This window comes from Zerene cesonia, chromosome 29, assembly GCF_012273895.1.
Source record: "Zerene cesonia ecotype Mississippi chromosome 29, Zerene_cesonia_1.1, whole genome shotgun sequence".
Lineage (NCBI taxonomy): Eukaryota > Metazoa > Arthropoda > Insecta > Lepidoptera > Pieridae > Zerene > Zerene cesonia.
The window spans coordinates 5,698,661-5,715,464 of record NC_052130.1 but is presented as its reverse complement, the minus strand read 5'-3'; the positions used below and the strand labels follow the sequence as shown (position 1 = coordinate 5,715,464).

Sequence of the window (16,804 nt, the reverse complement as noted above, 5' to 3'; positions counted from 1 at the left end):
ATGTCGTCGAACCTTTGATTCTTGGACATGCCGGTTTCCTCACGATGTTTTCCTTCAACGTTTTAAGCAGTGGTGATGTTATTCACATGTTCAGATAAATTGAAAAATCAATTTATTTCCTGCACGCTCGCCCGGTCTCGAACCCCGACTTATCGATTTTGAAGTCCGAGGTTCTCACCATTGAGCCACCACTGCGCACATCTTTCTTTGATGATATTAATGCTTTAATATTTCTTCCACTACTGACTCAAACATACTGTAGTCACTGAAAGAGGGTATATTCACATACAATAATGTAAAGCTCAAACTCAACACATTACAGAAGCAGCAGAATATAATAATTTAGTTTCCCGCCCCTTTTTAGTACGCTTTTATTAGTTTCATGTGTATGTTTATATGTAGCCGACTCCTATAAACTCGATTTTGGCCCAATTTAAACGGACTGAGGCAATTCAAACTTTGTACACTTATCAAGGATCGGTGTGACAATACAATAATTTCATGAGTTTATCTTATTATCCGCATTGAGTTTATCTTATACTAGTTGCGCCCCGCGGTTTCACAAGCGTAAGTCCGTATCCCGTAGGAATATCGGGATAATAGTTGCCTAAACGTTATTCCAGTTGTCCAGCTGTCTACGTACTAAATTTCATTGCAATCAGTTGAGTAGTTTTTGCGTGAAAGAGCAACAAACACACACACATCCTTACAAACTTTTGCATTTATAATATTAGTGGGATTCAGAATTAATTAATATTCTTACGTATACTTTGTGTATGGAGATATAATTGATTCTAACATTAAAGCTTGTTGTTTTAAGTATATAAATATACATGAGATGTATTCGATAACTTCAATTCTGAAATGTATACTGGACTTGGTAAAATATATCCTAACGCCTCTATAATATTGGCGGGAATGGAATATTTTCATGTGAATTACATTCTTGGACCTTCTTTATGAATTCAGTCACGTTTATCATTTGGGAGTACTTGTCGGGCAGTATTTAATTCAAGTCTCTAGTGAAACCGACTTTCGTAACAATTGAATATTTTGTTTTTATGTCCAAAAACATGATAATATAATATTATTGTTACAGCTCACGTATACTTTTTGTTATGTAATGTGGGCAGTGGGCAGTTGAGGGTGGTTCGCTTGATGGTAAGCGATCACCACCGCCCATGAACATTTGCAGATGTAGGGCCGCTGGAAACGATGCGTTGAGGGGTAAAGAGTTCAGAAAGTGTTGACGACAGGAATAAAGAAATGGATTGAAAAAGGTGAGGAGAAAGATATGTCTCCGTAACAATTTAATACAATATTTTATTGTTAAAAATCCTATCCTATCCTACTAGTTATATAATATCATACTAATATTATAAATGCGAAAGTTTGTAAGGATGTGTGTGTTGCTCTTTCACGCAATAATTACTGAACGGATTGCAAAGAAATTGGTAAGTAGATAGCTGGACAACTGGAATAACATATGGGCAACTTTTTATCCCGATATTTCTACGGGATACGGACTTGCGCGGGTGAAACTGCGGGGCGCAGCTAGTATTTTGTATTCCATAATAATTGAATATATTTCCATATATTATTGGAAGGCCTATTCAAAGACAATGTCCCTTTCTGGATGGATGATCACGTAATCTAGACCATGACTCATTTGTTAGGTTAAATTTAGGGTACCTTAAATCTAGATTAATGTTGAAAGCAGCTACGACTTTTTTTTCGTTTTGTTAGGAACACCTAAATTACTACACCAATTTTAAAAATTATTTATTCAACACAAAGTTTCTTTCTTCCCTTATTTGTGTTATTGTATACTTAGATATTTTTTATCTCGCGAAGCCAGGACAAGTAACTAATAATAAACAAATAATATATACCTTATCTGTGTTCAGATCTGTGTAAGACATAGTGAGTAAAGAAACATATGTATTGATATTTAGACTGTAATATAAGGCATGTAAGTCGAATATCATTTTTTATCAGGAATGCAATTAGCAATGAACCTAATCTTCCTATTATAGTCTCCAAGCTCTGATAATTTGATATTCATCTCATCTAATTGATGTACTATAGTATGGTAAAACAAACAAAGATTTCTTTGTATCCAAATCACAGGTACACATTTTTAACCAAATTGTTAATAAGGAGGAGATCCTTTCTTCACTGATCGACTGTGTAAATAAGTTTTGAATAAGTTAAGTGCTCTCTTATAGATAAACTAGCTGTTGCTTGCAGCTTGATATAATTTTATCCTCTTGGGGATACAATTTATCAAAATAATTTCTTATCAGATGCTTACATCACAGTAGCTTATCTTCATCATCATCCAAATTTCAGCCTGATAAGTAAAAGTACGTACTGTACGTTGATAGATCAGTCGTCCTGAGAGTTTTATATACTCAGATTTTAAATTTTCAATGCATTAATTCATATGAATACAATAAACGTACATAAACATTTTCTCTACTTGGTCTATATAAACTACGACGCCACCGGATGTCAATTTAATGAAAATAATTAACAGTCATACATATTTCTACAGCTGTCTAATTTATTCCAAAGGTAATTGAAAAACACATAAAACATAGAATGATATCGAGACGACAGTACAAAAATTATTGGACAAAACGTAGTTTGGTGGTACAAGATGCGAACTGAACGACCTATCGTGCAATATTATTGTGAAATATTAAATAACTAAAATGCTAAGGTATAAAAACATATTCCCGCAAGAGTCGTAAATCACTTATTAGCAGTGAGGACCTCGGACTTAAATAGAAAAGTCGAGGGTTTGTGACCAGATGAGCGTGCAGTCATAGCATTAATAAATCGATTTTTCAATTTATCTGCGCAGTACCTAAATCACCACCGCTAGGAACTCAAAATAACACTGAGAAGAAACCGGCATGTCCAAGAATCGAAATGTTCCACAACATGTGATGTATTATGGCCTCAACCCTCACTGGAAACCTACGTCCCTGCAGTGGTAATGTAATAATGATGATGATATTTGATAATAAGATGATCAATACATTGTATTCAACCAATGGCATAAAGATTGTTTATTTTAGACATTGACAATCGATACATAGACAATTATAATTGGGCGTTGATTTTGTGTAAATAAAATTTTACGTTGTTTAAAAACTTTATGAAAACATTGTTAACTAATGAATAAGATATTATACCTTATCGTCTTTTTTATCTTCAACGATGTCCTTTGCTGGCAGCTTTTGTTCTGAAAAGAAAAAATATTGCTATAGTAAATAGAATAAAGAAATACTATCTCATACCTTTAGTAACAGGTCTGTAATGGGCAGATAAACACACAGTTTTACACATTGAGTATGTTAAAATGCTTGAATTTGTATCTATACTAATAATATTAAGCCGAATTTGTTTGTTTGAACGCGCTAACCTCAGGAACCACTGTTTCCAATCAAAAAATTCTTTTGACGTTGAATATTCCATGTATCAAGGAAGGAGATATAAAATCATGTATACGTTGTGGGTGAAAGCACAGGACAGCTAGGTCAACATGTAAGATACTCGATCTCATATATCCCTGAATAAAACTGTAGTCGGTTGCCAATACAACATAATTTTTTTGTTAATCCTACTAATATTATAAATGAGAAAGTTTGTAAGGATGTGTGTGTGTTTCTTACTTTTTCACGTAATAACTACTGAACCGAATGCAATGAAATTTGGTACATAGACAGCTTGACAACTGGAATAATATATAGGCAACTTTTTATCCCGATATTCCTATCGGATACGGACTTACGCGGGTGAAACCGCGGGGCGCAGCTAGTATTATATACATCCTAACTTTCACATTTATAATATTAGTAAGAAGTAAGATAGTAGAATTGTGTTAAATCATTGATTTATCGTATGCGTTAATTTGAACACATCTTTATAACATTAGATCTGTTAAATATTCCCATATCGCTTCAACCCACAACTCGGGGCAGCGTAAGCGCATTATTCACCATCATGCCTGTCACCGGCATACGAGTGACAACTGTAGACTGGCGTTTTGTTAAAAATTATTGTCAAGAGACCAGTCCGTCTGTCGGTGCTTATTGTCATCGCTGTGGTGTCTACGCTGTCGCTAATTTAGAGACCAATTCTAAATTACTTTGCTATGTAAAGTAGGAAATTATATATTCAGTTTTATTTTAATTTTTGTTGTATTTAGTTTATTTGTGGAAAATAGATTTAAATGGAAGTATGTTATCTAGAATTGAAATTTTTATGTATTAAATTTACTATAGAATTCTGTTATATGCATATATTTCTAGATTGTCTTCTGTACACTTTGATGTAAATAATTATTATACCTAATTTCTAGAATTTAATTCACTTTTCAATGGACTCGGAATGTAATTTGGTACTAAATATGTTGAATTCAAAGCGATTCACACAATGCATTACGCTACAAAGGGCCTATCTGCATACGGGTAGCACAATAGACATGTCTAGGTAGCAGATTATTACAACACAACCGGTTATATATCTATATCTGCGTATTATATGAAGCAATACGCTTAGAGCGGTGAAGGAAAACATTGTGAGGAAACCGGCATGTCCAAGAATCAAAAGTTCGACGACATGTGACATCTGCCAACCCGCACTTGGCCAGCGTGGTGGATTATGGCCTGAACCCTCATAGGAGGCCTGTGTCCCAGCAGTGGGAACGTATGATCTGATGATGATGATATGAAGCAAGTCTTTGTTCCTATTTTATGAATACTGCAGAGTGTGAAATTTGATACATTACTAATAAGTAAATGTTTTTTTTTTGTCTGTCAGTCTGTTCCTCCTTCAAGTCTAAAAGTACATCGATTTGAGTAGCACACAATACTAATATATCACGTAGGATAGCTTTTATGTCGGAAAATTTACGTGCAATACCTATCTATCTTTTCCTTTGCTACACACGGGTGAAAACTAGTTTGTAAAAAAGGAAAGAGTGTAGTAAGTAGCTTATATTTTTAGAACAAAACAAGTATAAGTACATCAGATAAATAATATTATACACACTGTCGTGCAATTCACACACACGTAATCTTTAATAAGTTTAAGATAATGAATATAAGTATTCATGATATAATTTTTAATTATAATATAAAATACTAGCTGCACCCTGCAGTTTCACCCGCGTAAGTCCGTATCCCGTAGGAATATCGGGATAAAAAGTTGCCTATCAATCAGCAATCGATTCAGTAGTTTTTGCGTGAAAGAGCAACAAACACACACACATTCTTACAAACTTTCGCATTTATAATATTAGTAGGATAGAATATGTTTAATATCAAATAACATTTTTATACCAGTGATTTGAGAAGACATACAAGTAAACAAGATTCTGTATATTGTATCTATTATCTTCTTCTCTTATTTGCTTCACTATGAGAACTAATTTGGTTATTCAATACATCTAGCAAAAACATTAATAACTGCTCATTGTGGCGTTATTTCAAGTAATTTCAAGCAGTGGAGAAAAAAATTAGCCTTGTAATAGAATAAAAACGTTCCAAAAAACACATTTATTACAGTATCTTGTAAGGTTAGTGGAAACATATTATTTTATCTTCATAATCACTTGTTAGTGTGCACACTTCATAACAAAAAATGAAACAAAAATTTAAATGACCACTCAATGATTCTTTTAAATGCAAAAATGCCTTAATAGCTGGTATAGTCATTATGTTTTCCATAAAGATATAAACTTCAAATTAGGCAAACAAAGCGATACAAATGAAGTACTCGAAATAAAAGCTACAAGGTGAAAATTGTTTAGAAGCGACGTAATCAAATTTGAGAATTGTTTATTGCGTTAACAACTCCTCGTGACTGTTTTTTATGGCATTTACTTACTTAATACAATGATAAATGTTTAAAAGCAATTAAAATCATACGCAAATGTAATTTTATTCATTGCTAAGAATAAGAAGTTAGAACTAACGAAAATACGAGTTTAATGTTAATAAAATAGCTTATTTTATGAGAGGAAGTTATATTGAAGGTTAGTTACTGGCTGGATGTGTTAGTAGTAATCATTAAGCAGCATGTGGTAGAATGAAATACTTTAAAGTACAACATAAAATTAACATAATAATTAAGGGAAGTTCAAGTTGAATTCAAATAATATAAAGGGTTAGACTTACTTTACTGTACTAACATTTAGAATATATTCTAATAAATAATAATTTGTGTAACTAGATCAAGGAATTTTTAAACGATAAAATTCACAATAAAACGAGCATTTCCCATCAAAACTTGGTATGAAAAGCATATATTAATTATCTTCTAGTTTACTTTCACAAATCGCATTATCAGTAGAAGCTGCTTAACTTTTTGCAAACTTTTCACCAGAACTCGAGTGTGTCGTAAAATGGAATCGGATTTTGTCAGTTGGAATCAACTTTATAAGTCCCATGCGAGCCATAACAAGGTTTTCGTTGAAAATAACTTTATATCGTTTAGGCGTGAATTCAGTGAGTTATCAGATCTCGGTCTGTGGGTTTATAATCCTAGAAAGAATTGATTTTGATGATAATACTGTCGGTTTATATGCAAATTGCAACCGTTATTAGTATATTTATTTTTATATGTTACAAGCTGCGCCCCGCGGTTTCACCCGCGTAAGTCCGTATCCCGTAGGAATATCGGGATAAATAGTTGCCTGTATGTTATTCCAGTACCAAATTTCATTGCAATTGGTTCAGTGGTTATTGCGTGAAAGAGCAACAAACACACACGCATCCCTACAAACTTTCGCGTTTACAATATTAGTAGGATAGTAGGATTTTTTTAGTAAGAGAGTAAGTGCTCGACTTGGTTTGGTAAGTCACCTGATGGTAAGCGACCATTTCGATCCCATATATATCAAGGAGAATTAAATAAACGGGAAGCACTCAATATTAACAAAGGGAAAAAAGGTAAGAAATGGGAAGTGTGAGGAAAAGGATACCGCCCTCCGATTTAATAATTACACATCCAAACAAGTACCATTTCATATTTTGTAACAAATGCAGAGCCAGTTAAAAGACATTTAATTTATAAATGTAATGTTATTTTATATTAAATTTATTATAATCGTAAATGAAATGAGTAAAAAAACGTTCAAAATTATGGAAACCCAGTTCCATAGTAATGTAAATTACTTTAAATCGACTCATCCATATCGAAAGAAGCAAGCACTCGATTTTGGCATTGAAAATACCATAGCGACCGTTCACACCAAATTATCACCTATTGTGTATGACCAAGAGTCAAATTTGCGCGAACACAAATCGGTTTTTATGACTGTATTGTTATAATGCCTATTTAGCATCGGTTTATGTAAATTGCGAAATTGCTTGACGTTTGAAGAGACGTGATGTTTAGAAGTTTAGTTTGCTTTGTTTTGAGAATTTTCTCTTTAAAATTATATTAAGTGTATGGATATACATTTTTTTATGTCATCGTCGGCAATGGAGCTGGTGGGTCGCCTGATGGTAAACGCTACCACCGCCCATGAACATTTGGAGTGGCGTAAGGATTGCCGACTTTTACCGTTTAATATTATCGTATAATTAAATATAAAAAAAAATACCACTTCATCTACGCTAATGTTATAATGACGAAACGTTTTTATTTTTATATTTTTGTATATATGTAACGTTATCACGCAAAAACCACAGGACTGTTTTAAAACAATCTATTAATTAACCAACTTAAAAAAATCACCTTTAGAAAGCTCCAACATCACTGAGTGACATAGGTATGTAAGTCGGGGCGAACAGCTAGTTTTTTATAAGGCTCTGAAAAGGCTTTTCATTGTCTTTCTGGTAATAAGTTCGTATACTTCATACTCCTGTGACATTTTAAAATACGTTTTATTCTTGCACTAATGTGAATGCATTCATTCATTCATCTTTTTGTCTTTAAGCACTCCATTCATTAAAAATGATAATAATTATTCAATATACACTATTATACAATGATAATCTGCATAAAGTGATAAATTATTTATTCACAGCGCAACAAATATTAATGAAGCTATAAAATTCATGATATTAATACAATTTGATACAATTTTATTTAAATTTCTCTTACATTTCCCGTACTCCCACACAATTTGAGCTGTGACAAAGAAAATACTTCATAAATAATATCATCATCATCAGCATGTTCCCACTGCTTGGACACAGGCCTCCTATGAGGGTTCAGGCCATAATCCACCACGCGGCTAAGTGCGGGTTGTCAGATGTCACATTTCGTCGAACTTTTGATACATTTACATGCCGGTTTCCTTACGATGTTTTCCTTCACCGTTTGAGCCGTGGTGATGTTATGCACATGTACAGATAAATCGATAAATCAATTTATCTCCAGCACGCTCGCCCGGTCTCGAACCCTGACTTATCGATTTTGAAGTCCGAGGTTCTCACCACTGAGCTACCACTGCTTAATATATAATATATCAATGCTAATTTATAATATTTACAAATTATTTCGTTCATCAACCAATAAATTCAACCGTGTTTCGGGATCTTAACTAAATATTTACGGCATTATCTTACAAACGTATACAGCCATTTGGTTGTTTCAATTACTCTAATTAAACTACGATCTAGGCTAATTGTCAGGTTTCTATGAATTTCAGTGATTCTAGATTTCGAGACGCTGATTATATCTCGAGTATTCCTAGACAGTAACTATAGTGCTGGTTTCATTATTTCTTCATTGTTGTATACCCTATTCTTAGTTTCCTATTCGGATATGATTTCAATTTAAAGCACTGTTTCTATCACTTCTCTAGAATTTTTTTTGTCAATAAATTTTACTTTTTTGTTAACTTTTCCTGGACACTTTATGGAAGAGGGCGCTACCTCCTGACATTTAGTTTTTTACCTAATTTGGGCGTAAGAGACTTCATAACTAAAATATTTAAAAAAAAGTGTCGATCAAGAATTTTTTTTTTTGCTATATTATTTAAAAAATGCTAGTGATTCGGGAGATCATAAAATGGAGATACTTTATTTACACACACACATACATTCATGTAATTTTTTTAATTTAATTTATACAAGTTGAAAAAACTGTAATATCCCAAGTGTGAGTGATCCTAAAGCGTGTATCACTATGTTAACGTGTTTTATTCCATCAATATCAAAGTCCAATAGCGTCCAATTGGACTTTGAGATAAATAAACGATTAATAAACAATCAAAAGACCTTACCTTCTGAACTACATTTTAAGCAGATTTTTTGTAAAACTCTCCCAATTTTGTATTAAACAACCATTGCAAAGTATGATATTATAATGTTTTCGGGTGTAGTTTTTATCTTTAAGTACCATTTTTATACTAAGGGCCAATTTTTCAATCGCTTTTAAAAGTTATGAATATAAAACTAACCCTTGGTATAGAATCTGCAAAATTAATCAACATTCTTATTGAAATTATGTTAACCTCTCAATTAAATAATCTAAATAAATCCATCCCTTTCTTAATATATGGAATAAAATGAGATAGAAAAAATATTTTTAATATGTTGTCCTTCGACATAGAAATATACATCCTATGTTATACAGCATTAAAGTTATTTTTCACTTGACAAGCATGCTGAAATTTATACGACGTACACAGTTTTATGGTTGGTTTATTTCAATTACATCAATTAAACTTCGAACAAGGGTAATTGTTAGGTTTCATCATTGACACTGGATTCCTAACAGTTCAGTTCATTTAGAAACTATATGAATGTACCTCTTACAAAGTAATTACATAATGAATGGATGAATCCCTTCTAATATTATAACGAAAAATCTATCTGTCATTCTGACTTTTATGCCGATATAGATGTACCGATTTAGATGAAATTTGGTACAGATATAGTTTGGGATCCGAGAAAGGACATTTTTCATCCAGATATCCCACGCAAACAGGGGCTATCTATTTTTACATGAAAAAAACAAACACACAAACCCGGCTTCCTGTTTTACATTGAATAAAGTTTTCCTTTAGTTTTACTTTACAAGAATGAACCTAAAACTAATTTATAAGACTAAAAGCCTAACCGCGTTTAAGGCAAAGCAAACAAACACGGATAAACTAATATATGCGTATCAATATGCATGATAAATATAATATTGTTTACTTACATACCAAACTATGATCTTATCTTTCCTAATCATAAACATGAGTTTTTGAGGATGGAAGGCATTTTTTTGAGTGTGTACAGCACGCTTTGGCACGAATTGGGCCAGCTCGCACCGGGGAAGCTACCACTCCCCCATAGGAGATCGGCGTGACATAGTAGCGTGCTCCTGTATTAGAGGGTAGCATAATACTTTTTCAGTGTGGTTTCTACAGTCCTTTTGTTGCTCTTTCTACAGTCCAAATACAAATCATATATATTATAACGAAATTTCCATGATAATACGGTGTTTCACCACACTAATAAGCTATATCACTCACTGTTTAGCCTTCATCTAATCCCAGATTAAAAAAAACATACTATAACTTTACTCTGTTGCGTCGTGAAAGAAAGACAAACAAACAGATACACTTACGCATGGTTATATTATGTATATAGTAAAGGTAAAAGTTTACAGTTTCTTCGCTATGATTGTGGTGACTTCTTTCACATTGAATTTGCATTGCTACTATTAAAGGCTTTAATTATTTATTATCAGAATTCGTTGAATAAATATAAAGTGTGAATAAAAAAAATGTGTTCAGATTTAATTTCATAGAAATCCGACTAAAGTATAATTTCCATACATTCACATAGATATAATGTAACCTGACATGCTATCAGCAAAACAGTGAAATAGCATTAATCACGAACCGTATTATAAATATTGTCTAAAATTCATTTTGGTAAAATGAGACAAGTTTGGTCAGAAATTTAAATAATTTTCATCCATATACACTGTATAAGAGCAATTGAGACAATTTAGTTGATTGTATCATTAAAGCGGTATCTTTTTATTTTTAACAGTTTTATCCCCATCCTATATTATACTCCCATCTGTGACTGTGTTATGGAGCGTTTCATTCATTCATTCAATCTAGATGCAGTGTCAAAGAGAACCTTAGTATGAGTCAGGCATTGTACCAACAACCGCTCCCAAACCTATTGTTAGTTTTATCAACATTGTAGCTTGAATGTCTGTCAAACATGCAATTTGTATAAAACTTTGTATTCGAGTATGTATAATCATAACAAATTGTTTAACCTATCTTTGCCTTTTTGTAGTTAGATATCTTGCATAGATATCCATGGTACCCGGGGAAGCAACCGTGGGTTATGTCGGATTCCTACTAAAACCCAACTGTGTTCGCGAGTTGCTATGGTGAAGGGGCCACGGGAGCTGGCCCGTAGCTTAGTCTGGGTTGCACCGTAACATGTAAGCTGAATAAATATACAGTTTACGGGCCACTCGTTCAAGCTGCACCCGTGCAGTCGTGTATACCTATCGCTATTAAGATATTAAAATTAGAAACAGTGTGCATAATGTTAATATCGGGTCAGTTGTTTATGAGTGTATAGCGGACATACAATGTGATATTTACTGTCACAGGAATGATGTAACTTTTTATTGTTTAGTATGGGTAAACTAATAAGCAAAAATGTGTGTCCTTAAAATGTTAGTAAAAATTTAATAGCACTCAAATTCGTTAATCCATTCGAAGGCTTTAATATAGATACTTACACATACACATAGATGTCATAGAATCTATACACTTTCCATTATGGTTCAAAAATAAATCTAAATAGATATAAATGAATGCAAAAAGCTTATCTCATTCATATAGCCTCCAATCCATTTAGGTGGACTCAATATACAAGTATAAGACATCAAAAAGAGACTCGCAAATAATTTTATTTTATAAAGAAAGTTATTTGAAGTTCGCTTTATTGTGTATATTTATGGGATTGGGGATAATGTACATTAAGGTTTATTTTTGTCTGCTAAATAATATCATTTTACATGTAAAATGAATGGGTATGAAGGTCGGTGTCGGCCAAGTGTAAAAGATAAATTCTACTATCCTACTAATCCTACAAATATTATAAATGCGAAAGTGTGTAAGGATGTGCGTATGTTTGTTACGCTTTCACATAAAAATTACTGAACCGATTGCAATGAAATTTGGTACGTAGATAGCTGGACAACTGAAATAACACATAGGCAACTTTTTATCCCGATATTCCTACGGGATACGGACTTACGCGGGTGAAGCCACGGGGCGCAGTAGTACATATAAATATCCACCGAACTTATTTTTTAGTTTTATAGCATTGAAATACTTTATAAATGAGAAAATTTAATGAATAGAAAAAATTTGATCACGAGGCGAGATGAGACTTAGATCTGCGTCTTTTTGCCAAACCGTAACAACGCCTAGCCTCTCGGACACTCGATATATATATATATATATATATATATATATATATATATATATATATATGTATATATGCTGAATAGCAGTACTTACTACATATCAATCTTTTTATGTCATAGCGAGCAACTGAGGTGGTAGTTCGCCTCATCATAAGCGAACTTTTTAAAGAGGAAGGGAATAGATGGCCAACTTTAAATTGGAAAGGGACTAAGAAGGGATTGACGAAAAGAATAATGGGAACTAGGAAGGATAAGAAAGAGGATAGGGGCTTCCGGTTTCATAAACTTGAAAAATTTTACAATAGATTTCGTGTTACAAACAACATTTCCAACTAAGAACTAATTAACAATTTTCCCTTATTACGAGCTGTCGGCAAATATACACATACATACACATAAATACCTCCCATATTGTTCTCCAATAGTTTTCAATCAAAATGATAAATCTGAACAGATCTCCGCTCTTTTGCCAGCTCACTCATAAAACAAACATTTTCAAATGAAAAGCGAAATATGGATATGAAAATGGTAAAAATAATCCAGTTTTCGCTTAGCCTACGAACTATTGGTAGGTAGGTCGGCTTAGTGGAAAACTTCAAACATTTTGCACTGCGGCATGTATGGGAATGGAAATTGAAATATCTCGCAGGTACTAAACTATTTTTTGCCGGAGGGTAAATAGGTTTAGTGTGCGTGTGTGTGTACGTGTTACACCACGTTCTACACGTACAGTTTGAGGTGTAAATTATTGTGTAATTTACAATGACGTAGTGTTATTTTTTTAAATGACTACCAAAAAGGAGGAGTTGATGATTATGAATGTATTTTTTTTAACCCTATCATTTTACATGTTGAATCGATTTTTATGATTACTTTTTGTTTGAAAACCGCCACGTCGTTTAATTTGGTCTAGTTCAGACAAATTGAAGCGGTTTAGTTTTTAGTTAAAATTAATTATTCTAAATCGACCGATCTATCAACGCACTACCTAAACTACTAGACCGATCGGCCTGAAATGGCCAATAGCCACTATGAAGCAGGCATCAGCTAACTAAGGATTTTTTGACAAATTTTTACCCTAAGGAGATAAAATAGATGATGAAATTTGTACCATGAAAATTTATTTTGACCACGCGGGTACAGTTGCGGCTAACAGTTACTTTTCTTAAGTCTTAAATGTGTATCATGTTATATGGTTTAAAATGTATGTTCTGTGTAAAAACTTAAACATCAATCATCAAATTTCTCAGTTATAAAGCATTTGAATGCTATGAAACTTAAAATGGAAATTCTTAAATTGTACCCACGATAGATATTTTTTTATTTTTCACACGAAAGAAGGAAGCGAAAACAAAGCAAAATTAACACAAATCTAATTACTACAAAATATAAAATCCTATAAATAATTCTGAGGACATTTTCCCAAACATACTAAAAAATTACAACTGGCCGATTATTAGAAGTCATTAAAGATAACAAGAAGTAGATTGTTTACACAACCGACTAACCTTTGAACAATATTAATAAGCTATTAATATTGCTGAAAGCTGGTTTAGTGCCTATAGAGGTGAATCGAATGTATCAGTCTATTGAACTCAATACACAACCGCCGGCCGTAAAAATTTATAGCAAGCCATTGTTCGATGCTAAAAATAATCGTTAAATACCTGCGTAGAATCATAATCGATCATGATTTTAACATTTTCATAACTAATCGCGATATTTCAAACAAATTACGAGAAACAGAAAAGTTGGGAATTTAATTTCATCATCATCATCAGCATGGGCTGTTATTATATGGATATGTTCCCACTGCTGAGACTGCTGAGACTCCTATGAGGTTTCAGGCCATAATCCACCACGCTAGCCAAGTGCGTGTTGGCAGATGTCACATGTCGTCGAACTTTTGATTCTTAATTATGCGACTCCAAATTCGTTTTCTTATATAACTAATATTAACTGGTTACTTTCACGTCACTTGATCAATTATTATTAAAGACTAGCTGTTCACCCCGGCCCGTAGTACAAACATAGCCTATGTATAGCCTATGCCCATAGTCAGTGAAGATGCAGCTTTTTAATGGTGAAAGAATTTTGAAATCGCTTCAGTGGTTTTTGCGTGAAAGCGTTTCAAAAATACAAACCTTTTCCCTTTATAATATGAAACGTAGAAGTGTAATTGAGTGTTACATGATAATAAGTATCAGATCTGACTACAAGTTCTAAATAGCTCAGAGGAACCCTGTCGAGCATTGACTCTAGACCTACACTTCGGTTCCTATCCATAGCATTAGAGCTCACAGGCCATGGTACTTGCTACAAAGGTCTCTTTAACATGTGGTTAATTGACAGCCCATTATGCGACGCATGACGACCGGAGAAACTCATGTCATCCTAGGCGGTTGCGGAGTGTGCTGAAATTTCGGCCATGTTCATAAATCGCTGATCTCCATGGAGAAGGGTGGGTGGTTTCAGTTTAACCCATTCCCGCACAATAATTGTTTACCAAATTTTTCTACTACTATAGGTTCACTATTTTTCCTCTTACGTAAAATAGGCGCTTGCGGTCAGAAACACGCCCGTAATATGGATTGTTATTGATTTTTCCTTTTCTTGTATTTTACGCGAGTATTACACATTCAGAAATTAAAGACTTTTTATTTGGAAAGACTCAGTCTTCCCTTGACCACCCTTACTGTAAAAATGTGTGTTCGAAACGTCAGGTTAAATAATAAAATGAGTAAATCGCCTTAAAAATCCGTTAAAAAGTCTTAAATTCTAAATGATTTTCACTTGCTCGGTGTACATTACTTTTTCTCATTTTTCGCCTTTTCTTAATTTTTGTAAGTGAATTAAAATCGATTAATATTATTGTAATATAAGCTCATAAGGAATTTTTAACATTCAGTTTTAATCCTTTTAAGTTTCAACATCCGTCTGTATTGTAAAAAATGAAATTATACTGAAATTGGATTTTAAAAATGGAAATCCCGAAAACAAAATGGAATCCTTTAATGAGATCCAGCCACATTATGACATACGAATGTTATTTAAATAAATAATTACAATATTAATTAAATTCCTCTTAATAACTTTGAACACAGAGAGATTGTAAATAAACATATTTCACTCGTGAACCATCCTGATTTTGCTTAATAGTGTGAGAATATGAACACGGAAATATTAACTGTTTTCTTTATTAATATTACTTATTAATATTAATTATTTCCTTGTTCAATCAAATTATTCGTATTATTCATACAAATTCTTACTACTAATATTATAAACGCGTTTGTTAGTAGGTATGGATGGATGGATGGATGGATAGATGTATGTATGAATGTTTGTTATTCTTTCACGCGTAGTCATCCTCTTTTACGCGAAAACAGCCTATCGTATCTGTATAAAATTTGGTACAGAGACAGATTATAGTCGGGGCTAGCACATAGGCTACTTTTACGAGTGACGCCACGGCTTACTTTTATCCGGGTACCACTCGAGTGACGCGGGTTACATCTTCAACAATCATGCCGGATAGTGCAAAGAAGATGCCACCTTATTGCCTTTAACGAAAATCGATTTATGCAAAAGATATGAACCATATCGGCCTCAATGCAAGGTGACACCGGACTTGCCCCTATGATTTAATCAATCTCATACATGAGTGAGTGACGTACGTCTGATACCAAAAGCAACTATATTATTATTTATAAACTATTTTTTTTTCTTAAGTCCCGTGGGCTATTTATATGCATAGTTATAATAAAAACAAAAGTATTAAGATTAAATTGCTGCATAACTCTATATTAATAAGAACCTTAAGTTATTCTAACCGATTTAATCCTTCAATGGCGGATAAATTTCAACAACCATAGTTTGTGATGTTGTGAAATTCGATTTATGAGTTAGCATCGATGGTTTGATCTGTATAAATTTTAGTATTTTTACACGATTCATGTACAGTTATGATCAATCTTTTTTTTAACTATTCATCAATAATCTTATTAATTTAAATGCGAAAGTTTGTTCATCATTCGCATGGGCTGTTGCGAAATATGGATAAATTCTCTCTCTTAAGAATTTTCTCTTCATCGATTAAAACGGTGGAGAAATAAATGTATATATAAATTGAGGAATAATTAAATATTTTAGTCTAGTCTCGAACCCTCGACTTTTTATTTACGTCCGAAGTCATAACCACTAATCCTATTGAACTACACTAATACTACACACTAATGTGTGCAAAACGCATGTGCGCGCTTCTGTTGGAACATTCCACCTAGAAGTCATATTAGCCCATATATCAATGCCGCAAATGTCCTTAATATGCAAAGTCGACGCCAAGTACATTTTGCCACTCTGCTTTTCGGACTGATACAAT

General features: G+C 33.1%; 1 protein-coding gene across 2 annotated transcripts in view; it reads right to left on the bottom strand.

The window, feature by feature from the left end:
• Positions 1 to 16,804, bottom strand: part of LOC119837970 (octopamine receptor beta-2R) — a 135,451-nt gene that overhangs the window by 91,076 nt on the left and 27,571 nt on the right. For both annotated transcript variants that reach the window (XM_038363773.1, XM_038363774.1), the window contains exon 2: positions 3,204 to 3,253. The gene's annotated coding sequence lies outside the window, so the exon portion shown is untranslated. The remainder of the gene's footprint in view (positions 1 to 3,203; positions 3,254 to 16,804) is intronic.